We start from the raw sequence: 15,252 nt of genomic DNA on the forward strand, positions 1-15,252 counted from the left end.
GTCCTGAAACATCTAAAAAACTCAGCTTAGAGAGCATAGGGCCCTTCCACTCATGGGCGTATAAATTGGGAAAACTAAAAATCAGCAAGACACAGGCACCCCAAAGTTTTGGGCTACTCTGTTGACAAGAACCTCCACTTCGATACACCTTAAATGTCCCAGGAAAGAAAAGAATGGATAAAGAAGATGTGGTCCTTATATACAATGGAATATCACTCAGCCATGAAATCAATGTCATAAGGCTAGTAGCAGCATGATGAGTGGATTTAGGTATGACGATTCTAAGTGAAATCAGTCACACAGAAAAAGACACTTATCATGAGATATCACTTATAGAGGGAATGTCAAAACCGCTACCCTTGAACTGAATTACAAAACAGAACAGAGTCACACGTTTAGAAAACAGACTATGTCTGCTTAACGGGAAAGGTGAGGTGGGGTGATGCATAAAACAAGGGTTTCAAATTAGCTCAGATACCGTTCCATAAACCCAATATGTAAGAGACAAGACCTACTCCTTGCTCAGTGAACTGGACTCAACACCCCCTATTCACCGCCCAAGAATATATCTGACAAGTAAGAATCTTAAAACCTATATATTGATATCTCTCTGTAAGTGAGTCAAGTGGGTGTAAAGCGGCATAAACGCAGCAGTCAAAAGCAGCTAAACCCCATTATAAAAATCAATTACTTTTCAAAACCCGTGAAACAAAGACAGTGAAAGAGAGAGAAATTCTTACAAAATTCGTTCAGGGGCTGTGATGCCACCTGGATTGACCATATCTAGACCCACAGCTGATTGAGACATAAGGGTGGACACTCTTGGGGCTGAGAGGTTTGGTGAGGTTGGGTGAGCAAACGCAGACCCTTTAAAGAAATACGGCGTGGTACCCATCCCATGGGTCCCAAATCTCCAGGTTCAAGGGCATCGTCCTACACTGAAAACATGCATGAGAAACCCCGAAGATGGTACACCGTGTGATCGGGAAAGGTTGCTAAAACGCACCTCATTTCTCATCTCCTTGTGCTCCGGTTCGCCATTCCAGCCGCTTTACTAGCAATCTCCCTCCTTGGAGAATCAGCACCTTTATCTTCCTGTTCCGTACAGGTTGCAATTTGTCCTGAGGATGCACGGGAAGAGGGGGAACCAATGAGAGACTAGCTCTAGGTGTTGGGACAGGCACAGGTGACACTATTTTCCCATCAGGAAGAAGAATTAACCACAGGCTCAGCCTGCCGCCAGGAACCAGAATACGGCCTGAAGCAATCCTGCGCTTTTGCGGCCAGCTCCCAAGAAAGCGAATTGAATCATGGAGCTCAGGGGCACTGCAATTCACAAACCTGCAGACTTAGAAATGATAACTCTCGTCCACAAATATATTGAGGGAAGGCAACGAAGAGGATTTGAAAGCAAGGCAGAATTGCAGGAAACAGATTTCAGGAGGTAGATTCGAATCGCCTTTAAAGCACAGGAAAAGCGGCAAAACCTCGACAATGATGCCCTTGGCCAAAAAGGGCGTATGCGTTTTTTCCTGAATATATTCAGGAAAAAACGCATACGCCCTTTTTGGCCAACCAAGCAACCTGGAAAGGCAAATCAGCGCTACAAAGAAGTCTCGCTTCCCATCGGTCAAAAGGGCCATGCTGAATAAAGTGTCAAAACCAGAAATGCAGGACAGGCCATGGAGAAATGGGAGCCTTGCTACGCTGATGGGCGGGATGTAAATTGCCAACAGCCACTCTGGAGAAGTGTACGGTGTGTCCTGAAACATCTAAAAAACTCAGCTTAGAGAGCATAGGGCCCTTCCACTCATGGGCGTATAAATTGGGAAAACTAAAAATCAGCAAGACACAGGCACCCCAAAGTTTTGGGCTACTCTGTTGACAAGAACCTCCACTTCGATACACCTTAAATATCCCAGGAAACAGAAGAATGGATAAAGAAGATGTGGTCCTTATATACAATGGAATATCACTCAGCCATGAAATCAATGTCATAAGGCTAGTAGCAGCATGATGAGTGGATTTAGGTATGACGATTCTAAGTGAAATAAGTCACACAGAAAAAGACCCTTATCATGAGATATCACTTATAGAGGGAATGTAAAAACCGCTACCCTTGAACTGAATTACAAAACAGAACAGAGTCACACGTTTAGAAAACAGACTATGGCTGCTTAACGGGAAAGGTGAGGTGGGCTGATGCATAAAACAAGGGTTTCAAATTAGCTCAGATACCGTTCCATAAACCCAATATGTAAGAGACAAGACCTACTCCTTGCTCAGTGAACTGGACTCAACACCCCGTATTCACCGCCCAAGAATATATCTGACAAGTAAGAATCTTAAAACCTATATATTGATATCTCTCTGTAAGTGAGTCAAGTGGGTGTAAAGCGGCATAAACGCAGCAGTCAAAAGCAGCTAAACCCCATTATAAAAATCAATTACTTTTCAAAACCCGTGAAACAAAGACAGTGAAAGAGAGAGAAATTCTTACAAAATTCTTTCAGGGGCTGTGATGCGACCTGGATTGACCATATCTAGACCCACAGCTGATTGAGACATAAGGGTGGACACTCTTGGGGCTGAGAGGTTTGGTGAGGTTGGGTGAGCAAACGCAGACCCTTTAAAGTAATATAGCGTGGTACCCATCCCATGGGTCCCAAATCTCCAGGTTCAAGGGCATCGTCCTACACTGAAAACATGCATGAGAAACCCCGAAGATGGTACACCGTGTGATCGGGAAAGGTTTCTAAAACGCGCCTCATTTCTCATCTCCTTGTGCTCCGGTTCGCCATTCCAGCCGCTTTACTAGCAATCTCCCTCCTTGGAGAATCAGCACCTTTATCCTCCTGTTCTTTACAGGTTGCAATTTGTCCTGAGGATGCACGGGAAGAGGGGGAACCAATGAGAGACTAGCTCTAGGTGTTGGGACAGGCACAGGTCACTCTATTTTCCCATCAGGAAGAAGAATTAACCACAGGCTCAGCCTGCCGCCAGGAACCAGAATACGGCCTGAAGCAATCCTGCGCTTTTGCGGCCAGCTCCCAAGAAAGCGAGTTGAAGAATGGAGCTCAGGGGCACTGCAATTCACAAACCTGCAGACTTAGAAATGATAACTCTCGTCCACAAATATATTGAGGGAAGGCAACGAAGAGGATTTGAAAGCAAGGCAGAATTGCAGGAAACAGATTTCAGGAGGTAGATTCGAATCGCCTTTAAAGCACAGGAAAAGCGGCAAAACCTCGACAATGATGCCCTTGGCCAAAAAGGGCGTATGCGTTTTTTCCTGAATATATTCAGGAAAAAACGCATACGCCCTTTTTGGCCAACCAAGCAACCTGGAAAGGCAAATCAGCGCTACAAAGAAGTCTTGCTTCCCATCGGTCAAAAGGGCCATGCTGAATAAAGTGTCAAAACCTGAAATGCAGGACAGGCCATGGAGAAATGGGAGCCTTGCTACGCTGATGGGCGGGATGTAAATTGCCAACAGCCACTCTGGAGAAGTGTACGGTGTGTCCTGAAACATCTAAAAAACTCAGCTTAGAGAGCATAGGGCCCTTCCACTCATGGGCGTATAAATTGGGAAAACTAAAAATCAGCAAGACACAGGCACCCCAAAGTTTTGGGCTACTCTGTTGACAAGAACCTCCACTTCGTTACACCTTAAATATCCCAGGAAAGAGAAGAATGGATAAAGAAGATGTGGTCCTTATATACAATGGAATATCACTCAGCCATGAAATCAATGTCATAAGGCTAGTAGCAGCATGATGAGTGGATTTAGGTATGACGATTCTAAGTGAAATAAGTCACACAGAAAAAGACACTTATCATGAGATATCACTTATAGAGGGAATGTAAAAACCGCTACCCTTGAACTGAATTACAAAACAGAACAGAGTCACACGTTTAGAAAACACACTATGTCTGCTTAACGGGAAAGGTGAGGTGGGGTGATGCATAAAACAAGGGTTTCAAATTAGCTCAGATACCGTTCCATAAACCCAATATGTAAGAGACAAGACCTACTCCTTGCTCAGTGAACTGGACTCAACACCCCGTATTCACCGCCCAAGAATATATCTGACAAGTAAGAATCTTAAAACCTATATATTGATATCTCTCTGTAAGTGAGTCAAGTGGGTGTAAAGCGGCATAAACGCAGCAGTGAAAAGCAGCTAAACCCCATTATAAAAATCAATTACTTTTCAAAACCCGTGAAACAAAGACAGTGAAAGAGAGAGAAATTCTTACAAAATTCTTTCAGGGGCTGTGATGCGACCTGGATTGACCATATCTAGACCCACAGCTGATTGAGACATAAGGGTGGACACTCTTGGGGCTGAGAGGTTTGGTGAGGTTGGGTGAGCAAACGCAGACCCTTTAAAGTAATATAACGTGGTACCCATCCCATGGGTCCCAAATCTCCAGGTTCAAGGGCATCGTCCTACACTGAAAACATGCATGAGAAACCCCGAAGATGGTACACCGTGTGATCGGGAAAGGTTTCTAAAACGCGCCTCATTTCTCATCTCCTTGTGCTCCAGTTCGCCATTCCAGCCGCTTTACTAGCAATCTCCCTCCTTGGAGAATCAGCACCTTTATCCTCCTGTTCTTTACAGGTTGCAATTTGTCCTGAGGATGCACGGGAAGAGGGGGAACCAATGAGAGACTAGCTCTAGGTGTTGGGACAGGCACAGGTCACTCTATTTTCCCATCAGGAAGAAGAATTAACCACAGGCTCAGCCTGCCGCCAGGAACCAGAATACGGCCTGAAGCAATCCTGCGCTTTTGCGGCCAGCTCCCAAGAAAGCGAGTTGAATCATGGAGCTCAGGGGCACTGCAATTCACAAACCTGCAGACTTAGAAATGATAACTCTCGTCCACAAATATATTGAGGGAAGGCAACGAAGAGGATTTGAAAGCAAGGCAGAATTGCAGGAAACAGATTTCAGGAGGTAGATTCGAATCGCCTTTAAAGCACAGGAAAAGCGGCAAAACCTCGACAATGATGCCCTTGGCCAAAAAGGGCGTATGCGTTTTTTCCTGAATATATTCAGGAAAAAACGCATACGCCCTTTTTGGCCAACCAAGCAACCTGGAAAGGCAAATCAGCGCTACAAAGAAGTCTCGCTTCCCATCGGTCAAAAGGGCCATGCTGAATAAAGTGTCAAAACCAGAAATGCAGGACAGGCCATGGAGAAATGCGAGCCTTGCTACGCTGATGGGCGGGATGTAAATTGCCAACAGCCACTCTGGAGAAGTGTACGGTGTGTCCTGAAACATCTAAAAAACTCAGCTTAGAGAGCATAGGGCACTTCCACTCATGGGCGTATAAATTGGGAAAAGTAAAAATCAGCAAGACACAGGCACCCCAAAGTTTTGGGCTACTCTGTTGACAAGAACCTCCACTTCGATACACCTTAAATGTCCCAGGAAAGAAAAGAATGGATAAAGAAGATGTGGTCCTTATATACAATGGAATATCACTCAGCCATGAAATCAATGTCATAAGGCTAGTAGCAGCATGATGAGTGGATTTAGGTATGACGATTCTAAGTGAAATCAGTCACACAGAAAAAGACACTTATCATGAGATATCACTTATAGAGGGAATGTCAAAACCGCTACCCTTGAACTGAATTACAAAACAGAACAGAGTCACACGTTTAGAAAACAGACTATGTCTGCTTAACGGGAAAGGTGAGGTGGGGTGATGCATAAAACAAGGGTTTCAAATTAGCTCAGATACCGTTCCATAAACCCAATATGTAAGAGAAAAGACCTACTCCTTGCTCAGTGAACTGGACTCAACACCCCCTATTCACCGCCCAAGAATATATCTGACAAGTAAGAATCTTAAAACCTATATATTGATATCTCTCTGTAAGTGAGTCAAGTGGGTGTAAAGCGGCATAAACGCAGCAGTCAAAAGCAGCTAAACCCCATTATAAAAATCAATTACTTTTCAAAACCCGTGAAACAAAGACAGTGAAAGAGAGAGAAATTCTTACAAAATTCGTTCAGGGGCTGTGATGCCACCTGGATTGACCATATCTAGACCCACAGCTGATTGAGACATAAGGGTGGACACTCTTGGGGCTGAGAGGTTTGGTGAGGTTGGGTGAGCAAACGCAGACCCTTTAAAGAAATACGGCGTGGTACCCATCCCATGGGTCCCAAATCTCCAGGTTCAAGGGCATCGTCCTACACTGAAAACATGCCTGAGAAACCCCGAAGATGGTACACCGTGTGATCGGGAAAGGTTGCTAAAACGCACCTCATTTCTCATCTCCTTGTGCTCCGGTTCGCCATTCCAGCCGCTTTACTAGCAATCTCCCTCCTTGGAGAATCAGCACCTTTATCTTCCTGTTCCGTACAGGTTGCAATTTGTCCTGAGGATGCACGGGAAGAGGGGGAACCAATGAAAGACTAGCTCTAGGTGTTGCGACAGGCACAGGTGACACTATTTTCCCATCAGGAAGAAGAATTAACCACAGGCTCAGCCTGCCGCCAGGAACCAGAATACGGCCTGAAGCAATCCTGCGCTTTTGCGGCCAGCTCCCAAGAAAGCGAATTGAATCATGGAGCTCAGGGGCACTGCAATTCACAAACCTGCAGACTTAGAAATGATAACTCTCGTCCACAAATATATTGAGGGAAGGCAACGAAGAGGATTTGAAAGCAAGGCAGAATTGCAGGAAACAGATTTCAGGAGGTAGATTCGAATCGCCTTTAAAGCACAGGAAAAGCGGCAAAACCTCGACAATGATGCCCTTGGCCAAAAAGGGCGTATGCGTTTTTTCCTGAATATATTCAGGAAAAAACGCATACGCCCTTTTTGGCCAACCAAGCAACCTGGAAAGGCAAATCAGCGCTACAAAGAAGTCTCGCTTCCCATCGGTCAAAAGGGCCATGCTGAATAAAGTGTCAAAACCAGAAATGCAGGACAGGCCATGGAGAAATGGGAGCCTTGCTACGCTGATGGGCGGGATGTAAATTGCCAACAGCCACTCTGGAGAAGTGTACGGTGTGTCCTGAAACATCTAAAAAACTCAGCTTAGAGAGCATAGGGCCCTTCCACTCATGGGCGTATAAATTGGGAAAACTAAAAATCAGCAAGACACAGGCACCCCAAAGTTTTGGGCTACTCTGTTGACAAGAACCTCCACTTCGATACACCTTAAATATCCCAGGAAAGAGAAGAATGGATAAAGAAGATGTGGTCCTTATATACAATGGAATATCACTCAGCCATGAAATCAATGTCATAAGGCTAGTAGCAGCATGATGAGTGGATTTAGGTATGACGATTCTAAGTGAAATAAGTCACACAGAAAAAGACCCTTATCATGAGATATCACTTATAGAGGGAATGTAAAAACCGCTACCCTTGAACTGAATTACAAAACAGAACAGAGTCACACGTTTAGAAAACAGACTATGGCTGCTTAACGGGAAAGGTGAGGTGGGGTGATGCATAAAACAAGGGTTTCAAATTAGCTCAGATACCGTTCCATAAACCCAATATGTAAGAGACAAGACCTACTCCTTGCTCAGTGAACTGGACTCAACACCCCCTATTCACCGCCCAAGAATATATCTGACTAGTAAGAATCTTAAAACCTATATATTGATATCTCTCTGTAAGTGAGTCAAGTGGGTGTAAAGCGGCATAAACGCAGCAGTGAAAAGCAGCTAAACCCCATTATAAAAATCAATTACTTTTCAAAACCCGTGAAACAAAGACAGTGAAAGAGAGAGAAATTCTTACAAAATTCTTTCAGGGGCTGTGATGCGACCTGGATTGACCATATCTAGACCCACAGCTGATTGAGACATAAGGGTGGACACTCTTGGGGCTGAGAGGTTTGGTGAGGTTGGGTGAGCAAACTCAGACCCTTTAAAGTAATATAGCGTGGTACCCATCCCATGGGTCCCAAATCTCCAGGTTCAAGGGCATCGTCCTACACTGAAAACATGCATGAGAAACCCCGAAGATGGTACACCGTGTGATCGGGAAAGGTTGCTAAAACGCACCTCATTTCTCATCTCCTTGTGCTCCGGTTCGCCATTCCAGCCGCTTTACTAGCAATCTCCCTCCTTGGAGAATCAGCACCTTTATCCTCCTGTTCTTTACAGGTTGCAATTTGTCCTGAGGATGCACGGGAAGAGGGGGAACCAATGAGAGACTAGCTCTAGGTGTTGGGACAGGCACAGGTCACTCTATTTTCCCATCAGGAAGAAGAATTAACCACAGGCTCAGCCTGCCGCCAGGAACCAGAATACGGCCTGAAGCAATCCTGCGCTTTTGCGGCCAGCTCCCAAGAAAGCGAGTTGAATCATGGAGCTCAGGGGCACTGCAATTCACAAACCTGCAGACTTAGAAATGATAACTCTCGTCCACAAATATATTGAGGGAAGGCAACGAAGAGGATTTGAAAGCAAGGCAGAATTGCAGGAAACAGATTTCAGGAGGTAGATTCGAATCGCCTTTAAAGCACAGGAAAAGCGGCAAAACCTCGACAATGATGCCCTTGGCCAAAAAGGGCGTATGCGTTTTTTCCTGAATATATTCAGGAAAAAACGCATACGCCCTTTTTGGCCAACCAAGCAACCTGGAAAGGCAAATCAGCGCTACAAAGAAGTCTCGCTTCCCATCGGTCAAAAGGGCCATGCTGAATAAAGTGTCAAAACCAGAAATGTAGGACAGGCCATGGAGAAATGCGAGCCTTGCTACGCTGATGGGCGGGATGTAAATTGCCAACAGCCACTCTGGAGAAGTGTACGGTGTGTCCTGAAACATCTAAAAAACTCAGCTTAGAGAGCATAGGGCCCTTCCACTCATGGGCGTATAAATTGGGAAAACTAAAAATCAGCAAGACACAGGCACCCCAAAGTTTTGGGCTACTCTGTTGACAAGAACCTCCACTTCGATACACCTTAAATGTCCCAGGAAAGAAAAGAATGGATAAAGAAGATGTGGTCCTTATATACAATGGAATATCACTCAGCCATGAAATCAATGTCATAAGGCTAGTAGCAGCATGATGAGTGGATTTAGGTATGACGATTCTAAGTGAAATAAGTCACACAGAAAAAGACACTTATCATGAGATATCACTTATAGAGGGAATGTAGAAACCGCTACCCTTGAACTGAATTACAAAACAGAACAGAGTCACACGTTTAGAAAACAGACTATGTCTGCTTAACGGGAAAGGTGAGGTGGGGTGATGCATAAAACAAGGGTTTCAAATTAGCTCAGATACCGTTCCATAAACCCAATATGTAAGAGACAAGACCTACTCCTTGCTCAGTGAACTGGACTCAACACCCCCTATTCAACGCCCAAGAATATATCTGACAAGTAAGAATCTTAAAACCTATATATTGATATCTCTCTGTAAGTGAGTCAAGTGGGTGTAAAGCGGCATAAACGCAGCAGTCAAAAGCAGCTAAACCCCATTATAAAAATCAATTACTTTTCAAAACCCGTGAAACAAAGACAGTGAAAGAGAGAGAAATTCTTACATAATTCGTTCAGGGGCTGTGATGCCACCTGGATTGACCATATCTAGACCCACAGCTGATTGAGACATAAGGGTGGACACTCTTGGGGCTGAGAGGTTTGGTGAGGTTGGGTGAGCAAACGCAGACCCTTTAAAGAAATACGGCGTGGTACCCATCCCATGGGTCCCAAATCTCCAGGTTCAAGGGCATCGTCCTACACTGAAAACATGCATGAGAAACCCCGAAGATGGTACACCGTGTGATCGGGAAAGGTTGCTAAAACGCACCTCATTTCTCATCTCCTTGTGCTCCGGTTCTCCATTCCAGCCGCTTTACTAGCAATCTCCCTCCTTGGAGAATCAGCACCTTTATCTTCCTGTTCCGTACAGGTTGCAATTTGTCCTGAGGTTGAACGGGAAGAGGGGGAACCAATGAGAGACTAGCTCTAGGTGTTGCGACAGGCACAGGTGACACTATTTTCCCATCAGGAAGAAGAATTAACCACAGGCTCAGCCTGCCGCCAGGAACCAGAATACGGCCTGAAGCAATCCTGCGCTTTTGCGGCCAGCTCCCAAGAAAGCGAATTGAATCATGGAGCTCAGGGGCACTGCAATTCACAAACCTGCAGACTTAGAAATGATAACTCTCGTCCACAAATATATTGAGGGAAGGCAACGAAGAGGATTTGAAAGCAAGGCAGAATTGCAGGAAACAGATTTCAGGAGGTAGATTCGAATCGCCTTTAAAGCACAGGAAATGCGGCAAAACCTCGACAATGATGCCCTTGGCCAAAAAGGGCGTATGCGTTTTTTCCTGAATATATTCAGGAAAAAACGCATACGCCCTTTTTGGCCAACCAAGCAACCTGGAAAGGCAAATCAGCGCTACAAAGAAGTCTTGCTTCCCATCGGTCAAAAGGGCCATGCTGAATAAAGTGTCAAAACCAGAAATGCAGGACAGGCCGTGGAGAAATGGGAGCCTTGCTACGCTGATGGGCGGGATGTAAATTGCCAACAGCCACTCTGGAGAAGTGTACGGTGTGTCCTGAAACATCTAAAAAACTCAGCTTAGAGAGCATAGGGCACTTCCACTCATGGGCGTATAAATTGGGAAAACTAAAAATCAGCAAGACACAGGCACCCCAAAGTTTTGGGCTACTCTGTTGACAAGAACCTCCACTTCGTTACACCTTAAATATCCCAGGAAAGAGAAGAATGGATAAAGAAGATGTGGTCCTTATATACAATGGAATATCACTCAGCCATGAAATCAATGTCATAAGGCTAGTAGCAGCATGATGAGTGGATTTAGGTATGACGATTCTAAGTGAAATAAGTCACACAGAAAAAGACACTTATCATGAGATATCACTTATAGAGGGAATGTAAAAACCGCTACCCTTGAACTGAATTACAAAACAGAACAGAGTCACACGTTTAGAAAACACACTATGTCTGCTTAACGGGAAAGGTGAGGTGGGGTGATGCATAAAACAAGGGTTTCAAATTAGCTCAGATACCGTTCCATAAACCCAATATGTAAGAGACAAGACCTACTCCTTGCTCAGTGAACTGGACTCAACACCCCCTATTCACCGCCCAAGAATATATCTGACTAGTAAGAATCTTAAAACCTATATATTGATATCTCTCCGTAAGTGAGTCAAGTGGGTGTAAAGCGGCATAAACGCAGCAGTGAAAAGCAGCTAAACCCCATTATAAAAATCAATTACTTTTCAAAACCCGTGAAACAAAGACAGTGAAAGAGAGAGAAATTCTTACAAAATTCGTTCAGGGGCTGTGATGCGACCTGGATTGACCATATCTAGACCCACAGCTGATTGAGACATAAGGGTGGACACTCTTGGGGCTGAGAGGTTTGGTGAGGTTGGGTGAGCAAACGCAGACCCTTTAAAGAAATACGGCGTGGTACCCATCCCATGGGTCCCAAATCTCCAGGTTCAAGGGCATCGTCCTACACTGAAAACATGCATGAGAAACCCCGAAGATGGTACACCGTGTGATCGGGAAAGGTTGCTAAAACGCACCTCATTTCTCATCTCCTTGTGCTCCGGTTCTCCATTCCAGCCGCTTTACTAGCAATCTCCCTCCTTGGAGAATCAGCACCTTTATCTTCCTGTTCCGTACAGGTTGCAATTTGTCCTGAGGTTGAACGGGAAGAGGGGGAACCAATGAGAGACTAGCTCTAGGTGTTGCGACAGGCACAGGTGACACTATTTTCCCATCAGGAAGAAGAATTAACCACAGGCTCAGCCTGCCTCCAGGAACCAGAATACGGCCTGAAGCAATCCTGCGCTTTTGCGGCCAGCTCCCAAGAAAGCGAATTGAATCATGGAGCTCAGGGGCACTGCAATTCACAAACCTGCAGACTTAGAAATGATAACTCTCGTCCACAAATATATTGAGGGAAGGCAACGAAGAGGATTTGAAAGCAAGGCAGAATTGCAGGAAACAGATTTCAGGAGGTAGATTCGAATCGCCTTTAAAGCACAGGAAAAGCGGCAAAACCTCGACAATGATGCCCTTGGCCAAAAAGGGCGTATGCGTTTTTTCCTGAATATATTCAGGAAAAAACGCATACGCCCTTTTTGGCCAACCAAGCAACCTGGAAAGGCAAATCAGCGCTACAAAGAAGTCTTGCTTCCCATCGGTCAAAAGGGCCATGCTGAATAAAGTGTCAAAACCAGAAATGCAGGACAGGCCGTGGAGAAATGGGAGCCTTGCTACGCTGATGGGCGGGATGTAAATTGCCAACAGCCACTCTGGAGAAGTGTACGGTGTGTCCTGAAACATCTAAAAAACTCAGCTTAGAGAGCATAGGGCACTTCCACTCATGGGCGTATAAATTGGGAAAACTAAAAATCAGCAAGACACAGGCACCCCAAAGTTTTGGGCTACTCTGTTGACAAGAACCTCCACTTCGTTACACCTTAAATATCCCAGGAAAGAGAAGAATGGATAAAGAAGATGTGGTCCTTATATACAATGGAATATCACTCAGCCATGAAATCAATGTCATAAGGCTAGTAGCAGCATGATGAGTGGATTTAGGTATGACGATTCTAAGTGAAATAAGTCACACAGAAAAAGACACTTATCATGAGATATCACTTATAGAGGGAATGTAAAAACCGCTACCCTTGAACTGAATTACAAAACAGAACAGAGTCACACGTTTAGAAAACACACTATGTCTGCTTAACGGGAAAGGTGAGGTGGGGTGATGCATAAAACAAGGGTTTCAAATTAGCTCAGATACCGTTCCATAAACCCAATATGTAAGAGACAAGACCTACTCCTTGCTCAGTGAACTGGACTCAACACCCCCTATTCACCGCCCAAGAATATATCTGACTAGTAAGAATCTTAAAACCTATATATTGATATCTCTCCGTAAGTGAGTCAAGTGGGTGTAAAGCGGCATAAACGCAGCAGTGAAAAGCAGCTAAACCCCATTATAAAAATCAATTACTTTTCAAAACCCGTGAAACAAAGACAGTGAAAGAGAGAGAAATTCTTACAAAATTCGTTCAGGGGCTGTGATGCCACCTGGATTGACCATATCTAGACCCACAGCTGATTGAGACATAAGGGTGGACACTCTTGGAGCTGAGAGGTTTGGTGAGGTTGGGTGAGCAAACGCAGACCCTGTAAAGAAATACGGCGTGGTACCCATCCCATGGGTCCCAAATCTCCAGGTTCAAGGGCATCGTCCTACACTGAAAACATGCATGAGAAACCCCGAAGATGGTACACCGTGTGATCGGGAAAGGTTGCTAAAACGCACCTCATTTCTCATCTCCTTGTGCTCCGGTTCGCCATTCCAGCCGCTTTACTAGCAATCTCCCTCCTTGGAGAATCAGCACCTTTATCTTCCTGTTCCGTACAGGTTGCAATTTGTCCTGAGGATGCACGGGAAGAGGGGGAACCAATGAGAGACTAGCTCTAGGTGTTGCGACAGGCACAGGTGACACTATTTTCCCATCAGGAAGAAGAATTAACCACAGGCTCAGCCTGCCGCCAGGAACCAGAATACGGCCTGAAGCAATCCTGCGCTTTTGCGGCCAGCTCCCAAGAAAGCGAATTGAATCATGGAGCTCAGGGGCACTGCAATTCACAAACCTGCAGACTTAGAAATGATAACTCTCGTCCACAAATATATTGAGGGAAGGCAACGAAGAGGATTTGAAAGCAAGGCAGAATTGCAGGAAACAGATTTCAGGAGGTAGATTCGAATCGCCTTTAAAGCACAGGAAAAGCGGCAAAACCTCGACAATGATGCCCTTGGCCAAAAAGGGCGTATGCGTTTTTTCCTGAATATATTCAGGAAAAAACGCATACGCCCTTTTTGGCCAACCAAGCAACCTGGAAAGGCAAATCAGCGCTACAAAGAGGTCTTGCTTCCCATCGGTCAAAAGGGCCATGCTGAATAAAGTGTCAAAACCAGAAATGCAGGACAGGCCATGGAGAAATGGGAGCCTTGCTACGCTGATGGGCGGGATGTAAATTGCCAACAGCCACTCTGGAGAAGTGTACGGTGTGTCCTGAAACATCTAAAAAACTCAGCTTAGAGAGCATAGGGCCCTTCCACTCATGGGCGTATAAATTGGGAAAAGTAAAAATCAGCAAGACACAGGCACCCCAAAGTTTTGGGCTACTCTGTTGACAAGAACCTCCACTTCGATACACCTTAAATATCCCAGGAAAGAGAAGAATGGATAAAGAAGATGTGGTCCTTATATACAATGGAATATCACTCAGCCATGAAATCAATGTCATAAGGCTAGTAGCAGCATGATGAGTGGATTTAGCTATGACGATTCTAAGTGAAATCAGTCACACAGAAAAAGACCCTTATCATGAGATATCACTTATAGAGGGAATGTAAAAACCGCTACCCTTGAACTGAATTACAAAACAGAACAGAGTCACACGTTTAGAAAACAGACTATGGCTGCTTAACGGGAAAGGTGAGGTGGGGTGATGCATAAAACAAGGGTTTCAAATTAGCTCAGATACCGTTCCATAAACCCAATATGTAAGAGACAAGACCTACTCCTTGCTCAGTGAACTGGACTCAACACCCCCTATTCACCGCCCAAGAATATATCTGACTAGTAAGAATCTTAAAACCTATATATTGATATCTCTCTGTAAGTGAGTCAAGTGGGTGTAAAGCGGCATAAACGCAGCAGTGAAAAGCAGCTAAACCCCATTATAAAAATCAATTACTTTTCAAAACCCGTGAAACAAAGACAGTGAAAGAGAGAGAAATTCTTACAAAATTCTTTCAGGGGCTGTGATGCGACCTGGATTGACCATATCTAGACCCACAGCTGATTGAGACATAAGGGTGGACACTCTTGGGGCTGAGAGGTTTGGTGAGGTTGGGTGAGCAAACGCAGACCCTTTAAAGTAATATAGCGTGGTACCCATCCCATGGGTCCCAAATCTCCAGGTTCAAGGGCATCGTCCTACACTGAAAACATGCATGAGAAACCCCGAAGATGGTACACCGTGTGATCGGGAAAGGTTTCTAAAACGCGCCTCATTTCTCATCTCCTTGTGCTCCGGTTCGCCATTCCAGCCGCTTTACTAGCAATCTCCCTCCTTGGAGAATCAGCACCTTTATCCTCCTGTTCTTTACAGGTTGCAATTTGTCCTGAGGATGCACGGGAAGAGGGGGAACCAATGAGAGACTAGCTCTAGGTGT

The sequence above is a fragment of the Balaenoptera borealis genome, assembly GCF_965194805.1.
Source record: "Balaenoptera borealis genome assembly, chromosome: 9".
Lineage (NCBI taxonomy): Eukaryota > Metazoa > Chordata > Mammalia > Artiodactyla > Balaenopteridae > Balaenoptera > Balaenoptera borealis.